Source organism: Dipodomys merriami, unplaced genomic scaffold, assembly GCF_024711535.1.
Source record: "Dipodomys merriami isolate MVZ:Mamm:240054 unplaced genomic scaffold, mDipMer1.0.p SCAF_77, whole genome shotgun sequence".
Classification (NCBI taxonomy): Eukaryota; Metazoa; Chordata; class Mammalia; order Rodentia; family Heteromyidae; genus Dipodomys; species Dipodomys merriami.
In genome coordinates this window covers 5,918,139-5,939,860 of record NW_027206368.1, presented here as the reverse complement: position 1 = coordinate 5,939,860, position 21,722 = coordinate 5,918,139, and the positions used below count along the sequence as shown (strand labels likewise).

The 21,722-nt window shown below is 35.2% G+C and overlaps 1 pseudogene; it reads left to right on the top strand.

Moving 5' to 3' along the window:
* The first annotated feature begins 16,920 nt into the window (after nucleotides 1-16,920).
* On the top strand, nucleotides 16,921-18,241 carry LOC138818506 (vacuolar protein sorting-associated protein 37A pseudogene; annotated as a pseudogene).
* Nucleotides 18,242-21,722: the final 3,481 nt, after the last annotated feature.

Below are 21,722 nucleotides of genomic sequence, written 5' to 3'. Positions count from 1 at the left end.
TTGACAGCTTTAAGGATCTTTTCCTTGGTCTGGGTTGATCCTGTGTGGATTATAATGTGATGGTGGGATGTCCTATTCTGGTCTTGTCTATTTGGGGTTCTAAAAGCTTCTTGTATCTGAATATGCCTATCTTTTTGTATGTTTGGGAAGTTCTCTGCTAGGATCCTGTTAAACAAATTTCCTAGACCATTAACTTCTGTTTCTAGGTGCTCCTCTACACCCATTATCCTTAGATTGGGCCTTCTGATGGTGTCTTCCAGGTGTTGGATAGACCTATCATATTTCTTGGACTTGTCTTGGATGGTTGTATGTTCTTTCTCTATAATATCTAGGCTGTCTTCAATCCCTGAGATTCGATCTTCTGCATGGTCTAACCTGCTGTCAAGACTCTCTACTTTGTTTTCTATCTCTTTTCCTTCTAATTGGTCAGCTTTGATGGCTTCAAGTTCTTTGTTGAAGCTCTGTTTTAGGTCTTGTATGAATTTCTTTACTTCCTTAATTTGGTGTTCTCTGTTTGTTCTCAAATCACTTAGTTGATTGGTTATGGTTTCTTTGGACTCCCATTCCTTCTGTTGGGTTCCATTCAGCATTCCCTTTGTGGTCTCCCTGACTTCCTTCAGCTCTTTGTTAATGGATTCCATGAATGCCTTCAGTGATCTTTGTGTATTCTCTACCTGGTCTCTCAATTCCTGAATTACTCTTTGATTAGCTTCCTCCCGTTTGTGGGATTCCTGCAGTTCCCTTTCTTCCCGTTCGTGGGATTCCTGCAGTTCTCTTTGAGTGTTCTCTGCCTGCTCACGCCATTCCTCCCTTTCTCTTTGAGTATTCTCAAGTTGTTCACGCAAATCCTGTATCAGTTTTTGAGTAGCTTCCTCACGCTTATGATATTCCTGTGTAAACTTCTGGGATGCCTCCTCTCTCTCCCTATCAATCTCATACAGAGTCCTTTGTACATTGTCAAACTTCTCATTTATCATGTTTGCTATTAGTGTTTGTAGAGCTATTTGGGAACTCTCCTCTGGATTATTCTTTATCTGTTCTGTCCCCTGATTATCAAGATTGGGAATTGAGATACCCGAATTTGCCATTATTCTTGTGTTTTTCCAGCTTACTCGGCCCATTTGAGATGAAGATTGCAACAGTTTTGTGCTAGAACACTATCTTAAGGCAACCATCAACCAAAGTTTGCGTTTGTACAGTCAATAGTCTACAGATACAGTCTAGTTCAACAGATACATCTATTCAACATCAAACAACTATATGTTAAAGGACTTCGAACTGCAGAAAAGAATTTGGAAAACCAGAAATTATTAGGATTAGGGAGAGATGTGGGTAAAAAATAGGAATAGATTGGTGTGGGGAGGCACAGGGAGAGTTAACTATGTCCTAATCACAATGCAGGAAATGGGTTGGGTAGGATGCAAGTAGAGAGAGAGAGAAAAAGAAGAGACGGAAAGGGGAATGAAGAGAGACCAGAAAAAAAATTGAAACGTAAAAATTAATGTTATTATAGAGGTTAAAAGACCGTCTATTTAGAGAGGAATGTGAATATGTTCCGAGAAGGGGAGGGACATAGAGGAGATGTGAAAAACTTTAAGGATGGGAAAGGGAGAAGAAAAGATCAGAAGTTCAGTAGAGCTAGACAAAAAACAAAAAGATAATTAAGAAAGAAAGAAAAAGAGAAAGAAGACAAGAAAAGAAAGGAAAACGCTCATTCACATATTCCTAAAATAAAAATTATAAGATGAGAAAAAAAAAGTTACTGGAAAACAATTATTTTTTCAGAAGAGGCAAAAATTAAAGATTAATAAAAGTTTTAGAAGGGAAAAAATTTATATATATATATATATATATATATATATATATATATATATGGTAACAAAAAACAAAAAACAAGCAAAAAAAAGAAAAGAAGAAGAAGAAAAAAAAAGAAAAAGAGAAAAAGAAATAAAAGTCTTTTCATTTTTTGGGGGGCGGGGAGGAGTGGGAAGAATCCTGTATCTCCCTTTTGTCTGTAACCAGTCTCTTGTTGGAGTCTCTGGTCAGCTTGAGGTCCTGTGGCTTGATTGGTTTCTTAAGTCGGTTGGTTGGAAGAGGCAGAAAAATGCTCTGCTTTACCCAAGATTTTGAGATCCCCCTCCCAGATTAGTTTTCTGGGAGGGTGATCTGCTTTGAGAATCACAAAAGACGGGGATGTGGTGATGAGGCTAGGTTCTGGGTAGAGTTGAGGCCTTTCAACAAACAGTAGCTTTTCCCTGGGGCTATTTTGTGATAAAGCTCACAGCGCCCAGCCTGGAGCCATTCTCTGGGTTTCTGTTGTTCAATTGATTGTGGTGGCTGCTACAGGGAGGGGCAGCCTGTGGCTCTGGTTACCCAGTGAGGCAGGGCACTCCAATGGCTGGCGCCTGAGCTGGGTGACTTTTCCCTGGATGGAGCTGAGTCTGGCAGGTCACTTCGCCATTAAGTTCTTGTGACCTGCTAAATGACTCGTTTTATTCCAAGGCCTGAGCTGGAGCTAGCAGCTCCTCCGAGCTTTGTCGGTATCCAAGATGGAGATCACCGGTGTTGGGGGGGGGAGGGATGGCCTTCCCTCCTCTGCTCCCTGAGAAGGAGAGGACTTTGGGCTTGTACTCACGCCGAGTCTTGGATCCTGGGTCGTCTCTGGTCTGCAAACAGCAGGATGAAGATGTCCGCTCCTTGTCGTTTCTTGTTGGTGTTGAGTAGAATCCGCTCGTCCGCTGCATCTGGCTCCTTCGTCCTGGATTCTCTGTGTCTCAGGTATGACACCGCGGCGGTGGTCGCCGCTACGACCCTGCCGCCGCAGCGGCAGCTGATGTGTTTCCTTGGCTTCCCCTCTCTTGTCTAACTCTCTGTCCTGTGATGGCACACTTGGTGTGATTCTCTGGCTTAGGACTGTTCACTGGAACTCTAAAACTGCTTTCTATGCGAGAGCTTGTTCAGATTCCAGCTTCTCCTCTGCCATCTTCCCGGAACTCCTTATTTCCATAATTTATAATATGTGTAGTATGCCATTTTGTTTTAGATCACTAAGAATATTAGAGCATAACTGTATTTATTATAAATGTGTATATCTTTTGACCCTAAAACAAAACTTTCTGCCTTAGTCTTTTAAAATAATATAAAATTGTAAAGTATATATATAGAAGTGTTATTGTTGCTAATGTTTTATCATCCTCCTCCTCCTCCTCCTCCTCCTCATCATCATTATCATCATCATTTTGGTAATTTTGAGACAGAAATTTGTTATGTAGTGTAAGCTGACATCATTATAATTCTCATGTCTTAGCATCTTGTATAAAAGTTTATGTACCATCATGTTCCAATTTTAAACAATTGTAATGATAAATTATAGATATTATAGATGTATAATACTTAATAATTTATTGAAATTATAATTATTCTCCTAAAATTACATTAAAGGATCTGATAAGGAATATTCTTTCAAAGCATTATATATATATATATATATATATATATATATATGTATATATATATATGTATATATATATGGGCCCATATATAGGCCCATATATAGGCCCATATGTCTTGAAAAATACTTTTTTCTGGGTCTTTAATTTTAAGAAATATGAATTTGGGTTTCAATTTTCTTTTGGAGACAACAAGCATCCAACTATAGTACCTATTTCACAGTTGCACTCAATATACCTACTAGACTCAATCTGCCCACACATCCCTATTTCACCTCTAACCACAGCGCCCTCTTCCTGACATTCTTGTCCACTGAGGATGTATCCTCTTCTTCCTGCTAGTATTCTATTCAGTTGAATAAACACTTTATTCAGTTAACTCAAATGTGTAAGCACTTGCAAAAGTAAAACGTAGAGAAAGGAATAAAAAAATCAGTTATTTAGATACTTATAATCAGAACTTTGTCTCTTAAAACTAAAAAATATTTTATATTAAGTATAAACTCATGAGTCACAATTAAAGTCTGTATCAATTGTATGTTGTAAAAATACACATATTATAGAATTCATAAGATGTGTGTAAACTTTTCCTGCATACTATTCAATAATATATATTGATAAACCTAAAAATCTATGATGGTTTTCATTTTTGTTGTAATGCATGAATGAATTCAGGAATATTTTGCTTGTTCAAGTTATAAATAAATCATTTGGTTTTATCATCATGTCTAAAGCTTTCCTATCCCAGAATACTGGGTTTTATTTCTGTTGCATGATGATCCCGTTCTATATGCAGGATTTATCACAGTGCATCTGAGAACACACCTTCTCAATTATTATTTCTCATAGACTAAGTACGGGGTGTTTCATGTTCCATTTGTTCTCTTGTTGAATATTTGTTTTGGCTGATTTCTATTCATGCTTCATATATTGCTCATTCTTTTCCCATATTTCTTTTTGACATGGAAACTGTGGTGAATAATACTGTCAGAGATATCATTTTGTTTCATTTTTAATCTTCATCAATCACCTCCAGATGAGCAGTTTTTAACTATTCCTTTTTTTCACTACCTTCCATTGGCACATTATTCCTATTTTAGCCCAAGAGAAGACTCAGAGAACATATATTACAGTAAATTCAGTTTTCTGTTTCAAATTATTTGTTCCACTATAATATCTACTTTGTAATTGTTCTGAATTAGGGATATTATGTTCTCTGAAGGTTCATGTCATCACCATATAGTAAAACAAATACTAAAAGTTATTTTGATCTATTAGAAACATTTTTTAAAACTAGAGGAAAAGGCATATGCTGACTTATGAAATGATAACTCCTCTGTGCACACCTTAAAAATAACAATAAAATTATACATTACTAAAGTAGGGTAGAAGATCACAAGCAAAAATAAATGAAAATTTTGTTCACTTTATCTATAATTATGCATTGAAAGCTGGGGAAAATTTTCCATAGTTTTGTGTAATTTTTATTTATCCAAGTTATTTGTATACCTTAATGGTTTGTACAAAATTTATTGCAATACTTTATCTAATGAAATGTATATACCACAACTCTAAAACTCTACTTTTTCTCACCAAGTTAATACAGGTGTTTAAGAAAGTCCTAAATCAATAAATATACCTCCACTAGTAATGCAGCAGCTGCTGTATGCAATCTTCCTGTTCAGTTAATTTCCCCCCCGCCAAATAACTTGTTAAATTCACAGGAACTGAAATTTTTCAGTTCTTAAATTTAATGAATTGTTAGTTGGCTTTGAATTCTTACACCTAGTGTTATATTCCTGAATGGAATTTAGATCTTGCTCATAATGACCAAACTTCATTATGTAGATATTCAATTCCAGAAGAAGCCTAGAGAGTCACGAAAGATACTGAATCTTAATACTTTTTTCCCCATTGATTTCAAGATATAGAATCTTGGTACAAATTTAAGATTATTGATTAGGTTCTGAACAAAGCAAACTGAAAAATTCCATCTGGCATTATTTTTAATGAGAGGTTACTAGTAGTGAGGCTATACCAACTACGGCTATATCAGTCACTTGGGGGAAGATGGTTGAGGGCTTGTTCTCAGTGTGCCTGTAATACAGTCCCTTTTTTAGTTCCACATTTTGTTATGTGTTTGTTTCATTCAGTTTGATTGAAATGGATTATATCTGGGTCTCTCTAGCTCAGAAAGATCACAGAAGATGTGCTCCTCACTTCAGGATAATTTTATTTTTCTTGATATAATGATAATGTATATTCCTTCACTTTATTATTTATTTTTAATTCTACTCATAACTGTACACAAACATGTATTTCAATATCTTTCAGCCTTCTTCATTCTCTTTCCTTCTCTCCACTTGTCTCCACAAACAATCCCAATATTAAAATCAAATTCTCCCTCTTTCTCTCTATCCTCTCTCTGTTATGGGTGTGTGTGTGTATATATATATATGTATATATGAATGTATAATGTGTGTATGTATATATCTGTTTAAAGGTATATCATTTCAATACATATAAGACAAAGCATTTCATATTTGCCCCTCTGAAGCTGGCCTCCTTTGATTAACATAATGATCTCCAGTTTCATTCATTTTCCTGAAAATCACATAATTTCCTTCTTTAGAGCTGAATGATACTCTATTGTCTATTGTTTCCCTGTTCATTAGCATATATTATGGATGCAAATGGGCTTAATTATGCTACTTTCTGTCATGTGTCCAGTGTATCCTGATCAAATCCACTTCCTCTATCATTGTCTTTCATAATTTGCTCATTAAACCCATTTTAACAAGTTTCAATGCTCTGTTTGCATACAAGTATGTAAAGTATTTTGACTATATTCATCCTTCTTCACCTATTCTTGCCTACATCCTTCTTTTCCCATCCACTGGCACGCACCAACTAACAGAGCCCATCTTATATTCCTATCATTCATCCATTCATCAGTTTTAGGGCATCTTGGCTGCTTCTTAGCTTAACTATGATGAAAATCACTATACTAATAATGAGTTGTTCAAGTGCGTTTAATGAATGCTAACTTACATCTTATCAATAAACAAAGATCCAAACCAGAAGTCAACAAGTTTATCTCAGAACTAAACATTGCCATGGATAAAATGCCTTAAACAATATTTCACCCAACTGTAGAAGATTACACATTTTTCTAGTCATCGATGGAACTTTCTACAAAACAGATCATGTATTAGGCCATAAAAATCTTAAAAAATACAGGAACCTTTGGGAATGTAAAAGTCAGTAATTTAAAAAAAAGTGTTTATGTCTATAAATACCTACATAAGAAAATGATCAACCACAAACAACCACACATGCACCTTAAATAAATAGAGAAATCAACCTAATAGTTTATTTGAAGCTTTTTGGGCATTGGTCTGTTCATATGTGAAAATGGAACTAAGAGAGATAGGGTTGCACTATTGAAGGATAACATTAGTCAAGAGATATTGTAGTCATAAACTGGCATGTTAATTGAAAACTTATTGTATAATTAGCTAAACACAATTCAAATGAACATTCCAATCAACAAATGAGTAGTTGGAAAGAAATAATTAAATATTAGGGCAGAAATCAATTAAATGGAGATCAAGTAAGAATGAATCAATCAACAAAACAGTCCATCTTCTAAAAGATCAGCAAGGCTGACAAATGTTAAGCTGAACTAAACAAAGAAAAACAAAGAGAATCCTTTGCCCTCGTTGTCCACTGGAGAAGCCAGATTATTTGAAATATCTTGGGTGAATTTAACTACTGGATTTTGTTTTCATTTTAGATTTAAAAGTTAGGGAAAACCTTCCATATTTTTACCATGTACCATATGAATGACATAAGAGTATATTATACCTTTCCTTCAGTGGATAAAACATAGGAGATCATGTAAAAATGACATACAATTAAGTCGTTTTTAATTAAAAGAGACCATTATTATAATTATGGGCAAAGTAGTTTGGCAAGTGCCAGAAGTCTCCCATTTAGGAGCACAGAAAATTATTTGAAAAATTATTTGAAAAGGCTGCTTTAAATAATGGAAACTTTCATGAAAGCAGAGTCTGAATCTTATCAGTACAAGAGGAATAAGTAACAAAGGGAAATGAAAATCAGTCTGCTTGATCTGTCATTCTTTGCTATGGCAACAAGGAAACACAAATCAATTGCAGCTAACAGCAAAAAATTACTTTTTGCTTGTATTTACAGAAACTTCACTGGTCAGCTGAAACAGCTCTAGTTTTTCTACATATTATCTCATTCTAGGGCTCAAGATGAAGGAATAGCCAAACCTTTCCAATACATTTAAAGTGTTTGCTTGGATCTAGTGTATAAGCTTGTTCACAGTCTATTAGCCAAATCAGATTGGTGTTCATGCCCAGACCGACTACAGCTGCTAAGCACACTCTACTGACTGCAAGGGAAATTTGGGAGAATATGATGTGAAGAATAAGACTCTTCTAAAATCCAGATTAGGAAAATGGCAGACTGTTGCATTTTGTGTTTTACATTCATATAAATAATCTTTTGAAAGAATTGAAATGTAAAAATATTCTACATTCTTGATATATTCATAAAACATACTTTCATATACTGATTGAATTATACCATAAAAACAGGGCAAATTCGAAGCCCAGCAAAAGAGGCTGAGCTGAAAATCAAGCACATGTTGAAGTGTAGGAAAGAGCACCAATTCAGACCCTTACATTAAAATTCGATCAAATAAGTCGTGCACACTGAAAGAACACATGGGTAAAGAACATTCTTACCACCAGGAAAATAAGAAAAGAGTAGTTGGTTTTGAGTTTTTTGTCTTTTTTTTTTGAGCTCTGGGTTAAAAATGTAAAATATTAAGCAAAGAATGTAGGATGTAGAATCACTGACCTAGCCACAAGCAAATTATATATATATATATATATATATATATATATAATTTACATTCTAAATATCTATACATCCTTTGCTTTATTGAAGTTTTAACATATATTGGTTCTGTTAGAACATGATAATTTATGGCCATGATAGAAGGTGGATGTTTGCAGCCATGTCTTAAAGTTTCCTTCAACACAACTGAAAACAAACTTTTTCAAAAGATTTCCCACTAATAAGAATTCAGCCATCATGACAGACAGTAACAAAAACATGAAATATTAGATTTTCAAGGCCTTCACACTTAGCAATATTAAAAAGTTGTAATAAGGTATTTAAGAATGACAATGAAATGATAAAACCTTGATAGTGAAGCAAGTATTATTATAATAATACAAACCTCTGAAATCAAAATATTGTTTCCAGTAGTTAAAATAAATTTATAACAATATATTATAGTGATTAGCTATTATAGGAAACATTTCTACATATATCTACACATATGTAGTCATACATATATTTATAAATGCTTAATTACACATTCGTATTGTATGCACAAGTTGTATTTCTTTAAATCTTTCCTGGGTTCTCTAATAGATTTAACATAAAAATTCATAAGAACCTGGCCAAATTTTTCACAAAGTTTCTACAATATTAGTATCACAATTCATGTACATTTTTTCATTTTAAAACTCAGGTATAAGCATTCCAAACATTCCTCATTTTTCATTCCTCAGTTTCGATCTTTTGACCTTATTAGAATATTGAACGTTGGTTCTTCGAATGCATGGGCCCTGATGAATCCCTTCAGGTTACTATTTTATCAATATAAGCAATATATTTTTTATTAATAATAGGTGATTCATAGAGAGTGATACCATTAATCTCAAAATGACCTACTAATGAAGAAAGACTGATTGTCTTCTGAACCTGTACATGAAGTTCATAAAAAGTAACCAGATAGATGACTGGCTTCCATATTTGAAGAATGGAGTATAGATTAAGTGAAAGAAAAAAACAAATCAAATAAATTATTATTAAATATTATTCTTAAAATACAAAAAGATAAACTATATTAAAAATAAATGTGTACAGATATGTAAATGAGAGAGACATATTTATATGTTGAGAGCAATGAAAACAATATATGTGATAAATTATTTGAAGAGACAATGGAGGATTTATTTAAAAAGAGAAAGAAAACTGGATTCCATAAAAATCTTGAAGTTTAGGGAAAGAAATTTTTATTGAAGATACTATTGAACACATGATGATATACAGAATTCAAAAATAAGGGAATTCGCTTAATTGAAGAATAAAGCAATTCTAGTTATAGTAGGCTATTGTGGTTTTTCCTTCTTTCACTTCCTCCTCTTCATTCTCTACTTCCTCCTCCTCCACTTTCTCCTCCTTTTCTTTCATTGTGATAATGTCTTTCTCTTGCACTCTACCACTTGAAACAAATCAGCAGTACTTTTGTTTAATTTTGTCTATTAGATAGTATCATTAACTTTGAAATAGTCTCCAGTCATAATCATCCTGATTTTCCCTTCTGAGTAGTTGTCATTAAGACATGTATGACTATGCATGGCTATTTAAAAATGTGTAAATAGGTAGTTAAATTTGAGACTCCTTTCTGAAAGGAATGCAAATTGCTCAAGAAATAAGAGCAAAAATTGAAAATGCTTTTGCATCAAATTAAACAACTTCTGGACATCAAAGCAAATAAGCATTCAAATATAAGGAAAATCTATAAAATAAAGAAAATGTTTTCTAGCTATTTGTCAAGTAAAGGACTATACTTTAAAAAATTTCAAACCAACTGAAAACTGAAGAAAAGAATCCAGTTTGTAGCTGGACAAAATAAATGATCAGACAATTCTCAATGAAGCATATGTGGCCAATAAACAGACAAAAACCTCAACATCCTTTGTCATAAAAAATTGAAATGATAAAGATATTCCATCTCACTACAATCAGAATGGCAATCATTAAGAAAACAAGCAGCACTAATGTGAGGTGAATAAAATATAAATCAGTGCAGCCATTGTGAAAAACAGTATGAAGAGTCTTCAAAAGACTAAAACTGCTATATATCTTGCTATAAAACTCCCAGGTATGTATCCAAAGGAATATAAGTAAGCATTCAATAAAGACACAACTGAACAGTCATGTTTATATTAGTAATATTCAGAATAGCTGAACAAAAGAACCAGAGTATGTGTCTATCAGGCAACAAATAACTAAGATAGATGATAGATGGAAAGATAAAAAGTAATATATTGGTTAAATAATGATCTTTATTGAATCTTTGTACAACATATGCATATATCACTTAATATACATATTTTTAATTTGTCAACTAAAATTAACAAATATATAATGAGGAAATTGTATACAAATCCAGACTCAAGCTGAGCCATATGTACTGAATATGTAGCCACAATGAATCAAAAGCATTTAAGAAATGAGAAAAAAGTGAATATTTGGATACAACACATGTTTTCAGGAAGGAGACAAGGGAGAACAACGAATAAGAGGTAAGAATGACAGAGAAAGAGAGACGGACAGACAGACAGACAGACAGACAGACAGACAGAGACAGAGAGAGAGAGAAATGTGAACAGAGAGACAGCACCAGAGAGAGATGGAAGGGAGGGATTTTCCACTTGTTAAAAGTCTCAGCTTTTATCTCCGTTTTTGAGTATCCCAGTTTTTTGGAAAAAATAAAAAATAAATATTCAGAAATGAAAATACCGACCAAAAGAGAAATATAAACAACCTGTGGAAAATTCTTTCCCTTGTCCTTCGCAAAATAGACTATAATTACAAAATCTGAGTAAAGCAATTTCTCCTCAGTGGATATTTTTAAAAGAAACAGAAATTATAGGATTCATACAGCGATAATATTTTAAAGTGCTAGAGATTCCCGCAAAACAAGTACCAGCTGATAATGGGATGAAAACTGAGAAGATCTTACAACATACATGAAACAAGCATTGGAATATTTTGCCACTCTGGGCAAAGTGCAAGCCTACTGAGAAAGTCACATGAAAGAAAAGGGATGGGCAAACAGAAAGCATAGTAATATGACTTAGAAAATGACAGATATTAGTCAAAAATTCAGAAATAAAGCCCAAACCAGGAAAGATAAAGATAACAATCGAACACACTAGAATATTAAGGAAAAAGATAATGGTAAAGTAATGAAAGACAAAGTTTCACCTTGGTTTTAGAAGGCATAAAGAAAATGAAAACAATAGAACAAAAATTCTCCTGAATTTATAAAAGATATATAAATGCATACTGAATGTTTACAGTATATCAGAGGAAAATTTACCGACTGCACTCAGCAATGAAGAATCTTGCATTTAGCCCTCTAATTATTGTTTAGACTATAACAACCGTATATTGATAAGCAAGTAGAGGGATAAGAAGATAATCTGTTGTGATCTCCAGCTAAATTTAGTCAGGTGTAGCTGGCTGGTTTCAGGAAATATTCCCTCTGGAAACATGTGCTAATAAAGTATACATAAAATATCTGCTTATTATGCTTATACAGTTATTTTATAACATATTATACTTAGATAAGCATAAAATTTATGCATTCTAAGAGAACTCCATTATTTCTAGTAATACATAGTGTTATATTGTTTATGGCTTATTATTGCTTATTGCTAGTTAGTACTAAGGGAAAGACTCACACATGTATCCATTCCCTAAAGGTGCAGTAAGGAAGTCAAACAGAAACTCTGATTACAGAAATTGGGCTGGGACTGTAGCTCAGTGAACTTAACATGCATAAAGCTAATGATTCTACTTCCTAAACTAAATCAGATAGATGTTATATAGAAAAGCAGATGGACATGACAACTTGTACTTCTCATTGTTGCAACAGGTCCACCTGTATCCTTAAACAACTGGTTTTTGCCCATCTCCTCCACAAGTTATACTGACATCAAAAATAGTGAAAGCAGGGGTTATACTGTGGGGGAAGGACATACAAAGCAACAAAGAGATAATCTTATAAATGCGTTAGAAACACATGCACGAAAGAAAAAAATCATTAAAATACACATCTAAGGGTTCATTTTCCTGACATCACATTATCTGACCTTTTCCGCTTGCACTGTCGGTGCGGGGGGGCGGGTAAGGGAGAGAAGGAGAAGGTTTGGGATTGGGTGGGAGGGGGGGAGGCTGGGAAGGGATGTGAAGGGTAAACAAAGGAAGAGGCTGCAATGCTTGGTAAGAAATGTACACATTATCCTGCTCATGTAATTGTAACTCCTCTGTACAGTATGTTCACAAATAAAATAAAATTAAAAAAAAAAAGAAAAGCAGATGGAGAAGGACAGACAGACAGTCAGATAGATGGATGATAGGGTTTTTTTTCACAATTTTCGGAGCTACAAAAGTAAATATTACTTCTTGCTCTAGGCTGTATTAAAAGGGTCTGTTGTGGCCTTCCTTTTCCTTGAATTCTAGATTACTATCATTTTTCTGTTCTGAATTATTTTCAATGATTATCTCCTTGTCCAAACATTCTTATTTATTAAGGAAATTAGGCATATTATATTAAGCTACTTCTTTTTATTTGATATATATTTTTATTGCAAAGATACTGTACAGAGGGTTTACAGTTACATGAATATGGTAATGAGTACATTTCCTATAACTAGGCTCCTTCTAAATGATATAATTTTGAGCCAATTAACTATGAAGATTCCACTACCAAAGAAATTTCCGTGAGATTAAAATCTACATACATGCAAAACATGCAGTTTAGCCATGTCACAAATAATAATAACAAGAACTACAACAACAGCAATAATAAATACCTCTTGAAGCAGGTGATATTAAGACAAAATCATTCTTATCAAACACAGAGGGAAATCTGGGAAATACGAAGCTGGCCAGCCTACCTTGGTCTTTCTCTGTACTTTCTCTAATATATTCAAAGTCCTGTAAGATATTTCATCTCCAGATTTGTGCTCCTTGTTATTTCCTTATTTTTTCTGTGTTCACAGATTTTTGATACTAAATTTTGTCTTGGGCATCCTTAAGAATCCAACACTTCAGACATGAACATATGTCCCTCAAGGATGCCTACAAACGCTGTGTCTCCAAGACCATGCCAAGTCTCTAAAATTCTATCTGAATAGACTATGGAGATTCAAAGTATTCCTTTGCTTCAAACCCCTTAAAATAACCGTATTTTACTATTGTCATGCTCTACTTTTGCCAAATAAGTATCAAGTGTCATAATTCTTTGGAACAATTTCCTTTCCTTGTTGTAAAAGCTGACAGAAAAAATTCAAGTTGGAGAATACTTTTAGATTTAAGAAGTCTAAGACTGTGTTCATGCAAGCTTCATTTCTTAAGCTGGGTGGTAAATTTTAAAATTCTCATTAATCTTTCTGAAGCCAAGTTCTTTCTAAATAAGAAGTAAAGCATATAAAGGATTTCTTTGGGGGGGGGGGCTTGTTGTGGGGCCTGAACTCTGATCCTGGGCTCTACCACTTGAGCCACAGCGCCAATTCAGGCTTTTTTCTTTTTACTTATGTGGTGCTGAGGAATCGAACCCAGGACCTCATGCATGCAAGGCAAGAGCTCTACCACTGAGCCACCTTCCCAGCCCCATAAAGGATTTCTTAAAAGAAAAAAAAAGCAGGCACATTTATTTAGAAAGAAAAAAGCAGGCACATTTCATTTTAAATTTTAATAAAGCCAGAAAATTTTGTTTCTGAAGTTCATAGCTAAAATACAGTGCTTGGGATTAAATTTATCAGTAGCAAATGTGAGCAACAGTAAAGTACACATGTCTATAATACCTGTCAGGAGGTGGAAATGTGAGGATTTCAGCTCAAAGCCAACCTGTACAGAAATGTCTATGAGACTCATCTCCAATGAACCAGCACAAAGCCACAAGTGGTTTCCCTTATTTGCAACAACTAGAATATGTCTGAGACAAGCAGAAAAAGGTCAGATAAGATTATGTTAAAGGAAATGAATGCCAAGATAAGGACACAATTGTGTTTTTTTTTCTTGCTTGCTATTGCTTCTAATGTATTTATAAGGTACCATGTGATTTCTTTGTTGCTTTGTATGTCCCTCCCCTATGGTATAACCCCTGTTTTCATTGTATTTGATGTTGGTATAATTTGTATAGGGGAAGGGAAAAACAAATTGTTTAAACAAGGATATAGGTTGACCCATTGCAACAATGAGATGTACAAGAAAACAGGGAAAACAAACTACAATTTAGGTGGGGGGAACGGGAGAGTGTAGTTGTGGAAGTGGGAGGGCAAAACAAACTTTACAATTTAGGTGGAAAAACAAACTTTACAATTTAGGTCGGGGGGAACGGGAGAGTGTAGTTGTGGAAGTGGGAGGGAAGGGATGGTAGGGGAAAAAAAAAGGAGGAGACAACAATGATTCAGAAGCAATATACTCATTACCTTGCTCATGTAACTGCAACCCCTCCTCTGTACAGTGTTCTCACAATTAAAAAAAAACTTATTTAAAAAAATTCCAGAAGTGGACCAGTGCCTCAAGTGAGAGTATCACTCTTGACTAAAGACGCAAAAGTGCAGTGCCTAGATCCTAATTCAATCCCGAATACCTGCGCGCGCGCGCGTGCGCACACACACACACACACACACACACACACACACACTCATCTCTAAACAATGTAGTATAGAATATGAGTCAAATTTTACATGATTTGTGAGTCTGTGGGTTGAGGATATCTTGGATTCATTTGCAGGCTTTACACATATTCTGCAGAGAAAGCCAATAGAACCTTTGTTCAAGGTATGTTTTTGCTCTCATCCTATAGTATTTTTGCAGAAAAAAATATCTGTACTTGATTCCAGTGCCCTGCATCTTGTATATACATTTTTTCTAATTTGGGAAGGGGAAGGAAATAACAAAATGCTGAAGTAAGGAAAGAGCTTGACCCATTGTAACAATGAGATGTACAAGACACTATGTTAAAAATGAACTTTACAACTTTGGAAGGGGGTGGGAGGAGTTGTGGAATTGGGGAGGGAAGGGATGTTAGGGGCAAAAACAAAGGAGGGGGTAACAATTCTGGTTAGGAAATGTACTTACTACCTTATTCATGTAACTGTAACCCCTCCGTACAATATTTTTACAATAAAAACATATAAAAAGAATATGTTGGTAGCTAATTTAAAACTGTCCAAGCTTACTGCATTGTCTGTGGTTGTGTAAACTTGTTCAAGCACTTTGTAAAGTAGTATGGAGGTTCCTCAAAAGACTCCACATAGAGCTCCCCTTTGACTCAATTTGGGACATTTACCCGAATGATCAGAAACAAGACCATACTAAAGCTATCAACTCAACTATGTTTATTGCAGCATTATTTACCATAGCTAAGATATGGAACCAACACTGATGCTCCTCAGTAGATGAATGGATCAAGAAAATGTGGTATATATACACAATGGAATTCTATGCCTCCATCAGAAAGAATGGCATTGCCCCATTTGTGAGGAAATGGACAGACTTGGAAAAAATTATATTAAGTGAAGTAAGCCAGGCCCAAAGAAACATAGGTCCCATGGTTTCCCTAATTTGCAATAACCAGTGTATGTATTGAGTCAAGCAGAAAAAGACAGATAAGTTGAAGTTAGGCAAAATGGACCTCAAGATAAGGACTGAAGTGTTTTTTCTTGCTTTCTATTGCTTCTAATGTTTTATAAAGTGATTTTTTTTTCGGTTGTGGGGCATGAACTCTGGGCCTGGGCATTGTCTCTGAGATCTTCAGCTCAAGGCTAGTGCTCTACTTATTTAGCCACAGTGCTACTTCCAGCTTTTTCTGTTTATGTGGTACTGAGGAATTGAACCCAGGGCCTCCTGCATTCAAGGCAAGAACTCTAACACTGAGCGACCTTCCCAGCCCAGGGTGATATGTTGTTGTTGTTGTTGTTGTTGCTTGGTGTGTCCCTCCCCCACGGTATAACTCCTGTTTTCACTGTAGTTAATGTTGGTATAATTTGTGGAGGGGAAGGGAAAAACAAATTGTTTAAATAGGAACCCATTACAACAATGAAATGTACAAGACATTAAGTTGAAAAATGAAATTTACAACTTTGGGGAGGAGTCGGGGGACTAGATGGGGGAGAGGGGGTGTCGCAGCAGGGATGGCAAAGGGAAACAAAGGAGTAGGCAACAATGCTTGATAAGAAATGTGCTCATGGTAGGACGAGGCCAGGCACGCCGAGCACAGCCAGGTTACAATCTGACTGGCTAGCCAGTCTGGAGCACCTGGGCCTCCAAGGGTAGGATCCTGGTTGCTTGTGTCCTGCTTGACAATTTACCTCTCTCCAGCTCTCTCCAGTTATGTCATGGTCCCCCAAACCCGGAGACCAGGAACCTGGTTTACTTGGTAAAAGGCGCCGTTGGCTTGCCCCACGGCCTGCCCCTCTGCTCCCCCCACACACACACAACCGGACTCGAACCTTGGGTATTTCAGGCCACTCCTCTGTAGCTGGAGACCTGCCGGGCAGCCTCTGGGAGAAGCAGGCCCAAACCTTGTAGGCCCTCCTGCCCCAGGGACGCGAGGAGGATGAGCTGGCTCTTTCCCCTGACCAAGAGCGCCTCCTTCTCCACAGCAGGGTCCCTGGTGGTGGCCTCACCAGCCTCCAACAGCAGAAGCAGTGCTTGATCGAGTCCCTCCGGAACTCCCACTCCAGTATAGCTGAAATACAGAAAGATGTGGAATACAGATTGCCCTTCACTGTAAACAACTTGACAATTAACATTAATATAGTACTTCCTCCACAGTTTCCTCAGGAAAAACCAGCAATCAGTGTTTATCCACCAATCTGACATCCTTTAATGGATAAACATGAAATATATGTTACCTCTCAATTAGTAAGCAATTTTACAATACACTCAGATCTTGGAAAGATTAGCCAGAGTCTGTTGGATGAGTTTTGGAAGAATTCTCCTGTTTTAGCTCCCACTTCAACAGCATTTCCATACCTGTATAGTAACCCAGGTGGGCTGCCTCCTTATGCTTCTTAGGTTTTTCCATTTCTTCCTGCATATCCTCCTCAAGAAGCTAACAGAACATAACTTCTTTGTTACTGACACTGCTTCTTCTTCAACAAGTTATACAACAGCCAAGTCTGCTGCTCCTACATTTGGTGTCCTTTCAAGTCTGCCATTGCCTGTTCCCACAATGGAAACTTCAACACCGATAAGCCAAAATGGTTTTGGGTACAAGATGCCAGATGTCCCTGATGCATTTCCAGAACTCTCAGAATTGTGTCACAACTCACAGATATGAATGAACAAGAGGAAGTATTACTAGAACAGTTTCTGAGTTTACCTCAACTAAAACAAATTATTAATGACAAGGGTGATTTAGTAAAAAGTATTGAGGAATTAGCAAGAAAACTCTCCTCTTGGAGCCCAGTTTGGAAGCCAAAAGGCAAACTGTTTTAGATAAGTATGAGTTACTTACACAAATGAAATCTACGTTTGAAAAGAAGAGGCAGAGACAACATGAACTGAGTGAGAGTTGTAGTGCAAGTGCCCTACAGGCAAGATGGAAAGTCGCTGCACATGAAGCTGAGGAAGAATCTGATAATATTGCTGAAGATTTCTCGGAGGGAAAAACTGAAATAGATGATTTTCTCAGTAGCTTCATGGAAAAAAGAACAGTTTGCCACTGTAGAAGAGCCAAGGAAGAGAAACTTAAACAAGTGATAGCAATGCACAGCCAACTTCATGGTCCATTACAGATTTTCCTGAAAACATGGACCGCCAAGAGAGAAATGAGACATAAAACTAAGTACATTATTTTAGATTTAAGGTTTGTAAGTTGGCATTTCATTGAAATGGCTGAATTCAGATGTACTCTACATTGTTTAAAGAACTGAGATTGTTTTTTATATAGATTAGAATGATTATGATCTTTGCTTGGAAAATTTTTCTGCAGTATTTGCACTAAAAACGCCTATTTATCATTGATAAATCCTGTCCTTTTAAAATTTCACTGCTATTCTTATAATTAAATACCTTATGCATGTGATTTTAGTTTTAATATTTTATGAAAAGTACTTAATCTTGTACTTTTAATTTGAAACTGCCTCATTTCTTTATCAAGAATGATATCTTCTTTAGATTATTTTCCTCTCAGTAATTTTTAAGTACTTTCAGCTATGGAAAGATACCCACACCCTCTCTTTTTCTTTCTTTTTGAATAAAACTTTCAAAAGCAATTTGTTTTTAAATATTCATAATACCAGAAAATATCAAACCTGCCAATGTGCCAGATATATACCTATAACATATAAATATACCTATTATATATATATATATATATATATATATATATATATATATATACCTTAAATAAAAAAATTCAAAAAATGTCTTAATTACATTGCTCATGTAATTGTAACCCCTCTGTATGGTATTTTCACAGTAATAAAACTTTTAAAAAATTAATTTAAAAAAATTTAAAAAATATCTCTATGGAAACCTAATCACCTTTTTAATCCTTTCACAAGTCCTCTAAACTGAATGATATATTTTACATGTTACTCTGCTACCCCTGCATATATTTTATTGTCCTAAGGAAACTCTTTAAAAGATAGTCTATTGATTGATATTTTGTGTGTCAACTTCCCAAAATATGTTCTGCCCTCAATCCAACTAAAAAATTCTCATCTTCATCTTCCTTTTTGAAAAGTGAACACCTGTCATTTAGATAAGAATCAATACATGATTTCATTCACCAGATATTCAAACTGTCATCTCAGTTGTCAGGAATAATAGAGTTCAATCAATATACTCATTTATTCTAGATCAAACTCTTTGATACATTCTCATGGCATTGATAACAAAACCAAGCATCAACATATATGACTTTATTTCATCTCATGTTCTCTCTGGAATGTTTAGAAAATTGTCTCTTAAATGTACAGCCACAGAGTAGCTATATTTAGTTGATTAATAAATTATTTTATTTACTAATCTATTTATTTCAGTAATGGGACTTGAACTCAGGGACTCAGTGTTATTGTTCCTTAAATTTTATGCTCATGGCTAGTGCTTTACCATTGCAGCCACATAAGAGTCTTACAGATTTACATGCCTGTGTGGGAATCGAGTCATGATCTGAGATGTCAGCCTCCTGAGTGGCTAGGACTACAGGTATGAGCCACCAGTGCCCAGTTTTATACTTAGTTTATTTTAAATTAGATTTATTCAGAAAGGCATCTAAGCGAAAATGCTATTTTTAATATTTTAAGATCCAAACTACCTCCAGAGTCCTCTCCTCATTGTTGATGGACTCATTTGCCCAGGGATGACTATTATTTGGGTCCTTATAAGAAATTTATGACAACATGTGAAAAGAAACAAATTTGTAATTTTATACTGGAAAGTCAGAGTCTAATTTGCAGGACTAAACATAGTGAATACTCTCCAGCTGTGAACGCGTGAAAACTATAGACAAGGATGATCAAGAATGGCCTCAGCTAGGATTCTAACCAGTGAATTCGAGGCTAGTAACCAGGGCAAATACAAGGCTTCATGGTTCAAATTTGATAATGAACTCTAAGGGGAGCAATGGACAATCAGCTTCATCTAAAAGACTAGCTGGGAGTGGGATTCTGCAGACGTTGTTGGTCATGAGCTTTTCCAACCTAATAGGGATTGAGATTTATTTACACATAATCTCTCCAGAAGAGGTCACTAACACCATGACTGTCCATTCATTGAATTGTGTCACACTAAACAATGTCATTTCATCAAAAGTGATTTAGAATTACCAAGATCATCTTGAAAGACATTTAAGATGACTCCTTTCTTTATTCCTTCTGAAAAACTTTGATGGATGAATCTGGGAAGATGAAGGACAAAATTCACTCACTTTTGAGGCTGGGAAGGTGGCTCAGAGTGGTCGAGTACTTGCCTCCAATACATGAGGCCCTGGGTTGGATTCCTCAGCACCATATAAACAGTAAAAACAACAACAACAACAACAACAAAAACAAAGGCCAGAAGTGGCACTGTGGCTCTAGTGGTAGTGTTCTAGCCTTGAGCTGAAGAGCTCAATGACAGTAACCAGGCCTAGAGTTCAAGCCCCACAACACACAAAGAAAAAAAAAATCACTTTTTTTTGTTATTGTTCTCTTATGCCCGACAATGTTTTCTTCTCATAAGAATTTTGTTGAATATGAGATTCTAAACTTCTCTTTCTGTTTTAGTTTTGCTCTATTTTGTTATGTCTTTCTTCCATACTTTAAATATTCTCCTCCATTTAATTGTTGCTTGGAAAAATATAGAAGATTTTGATAAAATCTTTATCTTTGTCCCTCTGAAGTAAGGCTCCACTATGTGTGATTTTTCTTTCTTTTTTTAAATTTAATTTAATTTTATTGTAAAGGTGATGCAAAGAGGCTTTATAATTCCATAAGTAAGGTAGTGAGTTCATTTCTTGTCAAGCATTTTTACCCCTCCCTCATTTTTTCTTCCACTTTCCCTCTGACTCACCACAGCTAAGAGACATTGTGTTAGAACCAGACAGTCTTTCTTTTTCTCTTAAAAATATATTTTATTATTACTGTTCAGCTAATACACAGATGTATTGTACAGGTAATGTTATAATTATGTAAGTCAGATAATAAATGTATTTCCTTTTGAACTCTGCCAGCCATTCCTTTGCTCTCTCCCAGTTTTTCTCTCCCATCCCTACTCACAGTTTCAGTTTAATTTAAATTTAAATTTTATTGTCCAGGTGTTGTACCTAGGGGTTACAGTCACATAAGTAAGTTAGTTAGTATATTTCTTGCTAACATTTTACTCCTGCCTTCATTTTTCTCCTGCTTTCCCTTCCCCCAAGCCCTCCCCCAAAGTTGTACAGAACATTTCCAACATACGGTTTTGTGAGTATCACGGTTGAATTGGTTCTCATCTTTGTCCTTTGACTCACCATTTTTGTTACCCTTCCCTAATTGATATAAACATTTATACAATATCCAGGGTACCAAAATCAAATACAGTGACAACAGGAATTATACCATAGGGGAAAGTACATGTAAAAGAAACAAAAAAAAATCCACATAGTACATTAAAAAAGCAACAACAACAAAGAAAAACCTCCTGTGCCCATATCTTGGGATTCATTTTTCTTAGCATCATCTTATATGATCATATGTACATAGCTATTGAGCTATTCTGTTCATCTGCTAAGATTATCCTAGATGTATACTATTTATTACACATAAGGGAAACCATGGGACCTATGTTCTTTTGGGTCTGGCTTATTTCACTTAATATGATTTTTTTCCAAGTCCTTCCAAATGGGACCGTGTCATTCTTTCTGATAGAAGCATTGAATTCATATATATC